Below are 6,000 nucleotides of genomic sequence, written 5' to 3' on the forward strand. Positions count from 1 at the left end.
CTCTGACATTCCACAGTGGAGAGAGGAGGGGGTGCAACTGGTGCTTCTAGCTCCACAAGGAACCTGCACCACCAGGCACAAATACCTGTCCCCAACCTCTCTCTATTCACAGGGTTTTGGAACCCATGTCCCTTGTCTAGCAAGTACCACCCAACTGAGGTTGAGTCATTTCTGTCACAAAGCAGTCCCACAGCTCGGCAGTCTGGGATGGGGTAGGCGTGCCTATGCAAATATTTGAGATTTCGCATTCCAGACATTCTTTCCACACTTCCCATACTTCACCACCAGATGTCAGGGTACAGCTCATCCTGACTCTGCTTACATCAGTACTCGAGCAGCAATTTCTTTTCCAGTTTTTCTCGTGAAATTATCAAACAAAATGAACCTTTTTTCAATTGAAAATTTTGAGCTGTCTACAATCTTAACATGTCGAATAACCATAGTCATCTGTTCCTTGTGAGAACAATCTGGAGTGGCATCAACAATGACTGAAAAATACTTGGCAGTGTGGATCTCATCAAGAATTGTTTGTACGAATGATCCACATAGCGCAATAAACTTGTTTTGTATGCGTGTGGAGAGATACTGGACTTGCATGTGCTTTTGACTCTCTTGCGATTCTCAAACACGTTTAACATGCTCTGATAAAAGTGGGTCATATTTGCTGAGGAGCTCAACTATGCCTAGAAAGTTTCCATTTGCACAATCACCAATACATTGACTGGAACCAAAGAAAGCCAATCCCCACTCAGAAAGAAAAAGGATGATGTTCAGGATGCGCTCAAGACATTTTTTCCAGTTATTAGTTTCTGTAGAGTTCAGCCAAGAGTAAATTCTCAACTGAACTTGCAGCTGATGCTGCCCTGCTGGCAGATTTCCAAGCAACTTAGTTTTCTTTGTGTGACGTTGAACCCTCATGTGATGGTATTTGCTCTTTCAACTTCCTCCAACCTCTGTTGATGCTCCATCCTGATTGATCAGAGAGAACTGATGCATTTGCAGCACTTTTGTTCAAAATGAAGCAAGGTGCACAGTACAGATATTGTTTTTCCGTACTCCAGCATTACCAGTCTCTTGTGCAGGTCCCGCCATTTGGAAGAGTTTTTGTCAGCAGACGAGTAGGGAAAGCAGGATTATCAGCATCTTCTGGAATGTTACTTGGAATTTCAAAACAACTAATTTGATGAAAAGACTGCATTTGGGCAGCATTGCTCTTGCCAATAATTCCAATGTCAGTCACAGTAAAACCTGTAGTACTCATGAATTGCTCTTGCTGCATAAAAAATACATCTTCCTGTTGCTGTTGAGTTTCTTGATTGTACACAGGATCTTCTGCTTCATCTGTTATTGTTAGCACATCTCCTTCTTGACTACTGCCCTCATGTTCAGGTATTGGCACTGAAACATCACCTGTTGCAGTTGTGGAGTTTTCATTATCTGTAGCATTGTTTGTTGGTAAGGTGTGTTTTCCAGTGGTTTGAGAAATGAAGTTATTGGCTTTGAACTCTTAGCTGCTGCTTCACTCAGTTGTTTTCTCCGTCTCTTGCTTGCATCACTTTCAAATCTCCTCTTCGTAGTGATCTATCTGATCAATATGTAGCCTATCCACACTTGAAATATTCTGCTGTAAATAAGTAGCTTATCTGCAGTTGAAACTACTGTGTAAACATGTACGCAAATGTTGAATGGTACACTGTCAAGGTACCCCCCTCTGAACTCTGGGGTACAGATGTGGGGACCCGCATGAAAGACCCCTAAGCTTATATTCTACCAGCTTAGGTTAAAAACTTCCCCAAGGCACAAATTCCTTTCCTTGTCCTTGGACAGTACTGCTGCCACCACCAAGTGAATTGCACAAAAATTCAGGGAAGGGTCACTTGGAAGCCCTATCCCCCCGAACCCCTTCACCCCCTTTCCTGGGGAGGCTTGAGAATAATATACCAATTAATTGCCTTAGCAATTTGAGTACAGACCAGACCGTTTGTCTTCAGGACACTGAAATCAATCAGGTTCTTAAAAGAAGAACTTTTATTATAAAGAAAAAAGTCAGTCACAGTCAAACCTGTAGTACTCATGAATTGCTCTTGCTGCATAAGAACCTGCAAAATCAGGATGGAAGGTAACTTTGCAAGGTAATAAAAAAACTTAAAACACAGAGGATTCCCCTCTGGGCTCAGCTTCACAGTTACAGAGCCGGCTCCAGGCACCAGCTCAGCAGGCAGGTGCTTGGGGCAGCCAAGGGGAAGGGGCAGCATGTCGGGCTCTTCCGCGGCAATTCAGGGGCGGGTCCTTCGGTCCCTCTCAGAAGAAAGTGGTGCGGTGGAGCTGCCGGCAAAGTACCGCCGATCGCGAATTTTTTTTCCTCCTCCTTATGAACATTTTAAACACTTTAATATGACAAAAGCTATATCAGTTAACAAAAAATTGTCTTTTACCAAATTACATCTCTTATTTGCTTAAAATTGCAGCTCTAAGCTGAGAGAGTGTGTCACATTTTGGTCTGACAGGGCCGGGAACAAGTGTGCGAACCCCTGCTGTATTGTAATGTAACCCTTCTGCCCCTCTGAGTTGGCAGCAACAAGGGCCCGGTTCAGTATCCAGGGGTTCCGTTTCAGTAACACAAGGCATAACCGGCTCAAGCCCCCACCCAGTGACCTGGGACACTTACATACCACACCCTCCTGGGCGCCTCCAGGAGGCAATACTTCCCCTCTCGCAAGCACGGAGTCTGAGTGTAGCAAAATCTTTTTTAATAAAGGAAGGAATCAATGCCGGCATCCCATGGAGAAGCACCACAGAGTTATAACACAAACCATAACCACACCCCCCAGTACATTTGGCATGTCCTTTCGCCCCTTAGGGTCTTAAAGCCAATCACTTCCAAAGTCCCACACCCAAAAGTCTCTGGTCAATGCCACCCAGAATTCTAAGAGTCTATTTGTAGAGGTCCTCGCCCCAGCCTGGTGAAAGGGCGACCTATAACTGTCCAGGCCAACTGCCTGCCTCTCCGTGGGTTCTGCTTCCGCCTTCATACACGAACTGCTTCCGCCCTTACGCAGCTGCTCCCTTGCCCTCCAGACCGTCCTCACAAACATGCTCCGCCCACCAGCTGCCTCGTGAGCTGCTCCAGTTTGTCCCTCAAACTGCTCGGCTCCGCTTGCTCTGTGGGCTGCTCCACACACGCCCACAGCGACTTGCTCTGCCGGCCGTCCACTACACCAGCTGTCCTGTGGTCGCGTTCCAGCCATCCCATATAACTGCTCACTCTCAGCCAGCTGCTCGTTCCGCAGTATACGCTTCAGGCTCCCCCTAGTTAGCACAGTACAGTGCTCCAGCTCAGTAATCTTAAGCTCTTTGTGATTTCAGCTTCTTAGTGATCCTCAGCACATAGTGGGGAGCCACCTGGTAGTGCACCATTAGCCCAAAGTGAGTCGCTCAGCAACCTGTATCTATCAGAGTGCTTAAGGGAATAAAATCACCATCTGACATTCTCACAGTTGGTATTGTAGTGGTTGCAACTGGTGCTTCTAGCTTCCACAAGGAGCCTGCAACCACCGCACAATTTACCCTGTCGCCCAATGTCTCTATTCTACAGGTGTTTGACATGTCCTTGTCCTCAAGTACACCCAACTGAGGTTGAGTCAATTTCTGTCACAAAGCAGTCCACACAGCTCGCAGTCTGGATGGGGCAGACGATGCCTATGCAAATATTTGAGATTCGCATTCCAGACATTTTCCACACTGTGCTCCATAATTCACCACCAGATGTCAGGGGTACAGCTCATTCCTGACTCTGCTTACATCTTCCCCACAGCCGGAGAATTTGTCGTCCCCAACAAATCACATTTCGCCTACATAACCAACCACTGGTCCTCCACAAGGGCCTCAGATAGCCCACTTTAGCTTCACAAACCTGTGTGCTAAATGTATTGGCTCCTACTAATATCACCCAGGTGCATCAATAGTTAACCGTTTCACTGGTCTTATTACCTCTGTCTCGCTATTGAGAATCTCTGTTACTGGGTAAGGGGGACATCCCTTGGAGGATGTGGGATGGGGAGGTTTCTGTGAGTTCCCCGGATACTGGCATAGGAACCCCGATTCTAGTTCTAACAGTGGAAGGGTCGCGAAATGTGCTCAGCGTATCTTCCATCTGTGTTCCCACTGTCCAATTAACCTGTGTATGGTCATCACAGGGGTCCCACGCAGTGGCTTCAGGTAGTGTCAGGAATGGGCCTAAATACCTGCCATAATGGTTTAGGGCAGAAAGAGGAGGTGCTCTCATTTTGAATCTCAGCTGATTGAGAATTGGAATCTTGTCTATCCCAGATACAACCATGGTGTGTGTTTCCTCTCAGACTCACTGTAGATGTGCTGAGTAGGGTGAGGTTAGTTTGCAGGAGGCCCGGCTGTCCTCGTGAAAGGCGGCTTTGGTACAGCACTTCGTTCTGCCATTGCCCGTCTGTGACCCATCTATAAGGGCTGCCTACCAATGTCCCCCACAGGGAGCAAAAGGTTTCTTATGCACTGGTTTTGGTCTGCCCTGGACGCCTCTAGTTTTGATCTTGTAGACCGGCAAGGTCTCTATTTTTCCATTAGCCAAAGTAAGGTATTTGCCTTCATCTGTTCAGCTATTCTGTGTTTCCCAGCAACACCCAAATTTCGGCAAGCAGGAACTCGTTCCCTGGCTGGAGCTCTTAGCAGGCGCACCACAGCATATATCGCATGTTTGCTTGCGGACTGCGTTCTCCTCCAAGCTGACAGCATAGCTAAGTGATAATGCACCCGCAGCTTTTTCTCGTAGTGGGAATACATATTGCTGATGGGTTTCATAGGCTATCGCATCCTCTGATATCCAAAGCACAGATGCTATGGGTAGTTTGGTTCTCGCCCAAACATCAAAGAGATATGGGCGTGAACTCGTAGCATCGTTCTTTTGTGGCGTTGTAGGGCGTGCACCAGAAATGCCCATGTTGGCTCCAGGTTCCTTCTGCCTCGGCCGCAAAGTCCCTAACATATCTAATAGGGTCGGTGAATCTCTCTGGCTGAGGTCACCTTGTCGGGTGGTAAGGTGGTTTCCTCGACTTTTTAAATACTGCTATCCTCTACACCCTTCAGAAGGGTGACTCTCAAAGTCTCGTCCTGATCTGAGTGCTTCCGGGCTGGGAGATCCCATAAAACTGAAGAAATATTTCCACAAATACTCGAGCGACAGTGGTGGCCCTTTTTGATGTCACGTGTGGGATATGCCTGCGCATATAGTGTATATGGTCAAGTCACTACTAGAATGTTCCCATATTTCATCTTGTCCACTTCTAAAGACTAAGAACATCAATGCCAAACCAAGCTCCAGAGGTTTTGTGTTGCTGGTGATGTTCTTCAGATATGCAGCCCTCGTGGCAGAGTTTTCCTTGAAGTACATCGCGCCGCAGGTCCCACAAGTTTCCTGCGAAACATCTCACGCATCCGTGGCCAATAGAATCTCCTGCGGATAAGTTCCAGGGTCCTCTCCATCCTAAATGTCCAAAGTCATCATGGCAGGGCCCTCATGGCCAGGGCTCTGTAACTACTTTCGGCAGCCTAGCTGATTCTGGTTGCTTTGTAGAGGGTCTTGGTTGTGCGGTGTAGCATTCCCTGAACTCTTTTAAGTTTGGTGCCATTCTCTCAATAGTCGTTTCCCTCTGGGTAGGTGGGACAACCGCAGCTGGGACCTGCCCTCCTTTTGGCGTAGTGTATCACGAATGTCAATATCGTTGCAGCTGGGCTTCTGCCAGTCAAGCCGCATTGAGCATGGGCAAGGGAGGATTAGGTCCAAAGCAATATAGTTAGCTGAACGCAGAAGCACGCATTCAGGGGGTAGGCCCAAAGTTTCAGCACACATCATGAGGCTTCATGGGCCTCCGGCCCTCGGCGACGCACACTGCAAAATAGCTCTCACGTCCATCGTGGAAGTAAAATACAGCAAACTTCTGGTGCCTGTGACGCTGGACAAATGCATCT

The sequence above is a fragment of the Chelonoidis abingdonii genome, chromosome 1, assembly GCF_003597395.2.
Source record: "Chelonoidis abingdonii isolate Lonesome George chromosome 1, CheloAbing_2.0, whole genome shotgun sequence".
NCBI classification, from domain to species: domain Eukaryota; kingdom Metazoa; phylum Chordata; order Testudines; family Testudinidae; genus Chelonoidis; species Chelonoidis abingdonii.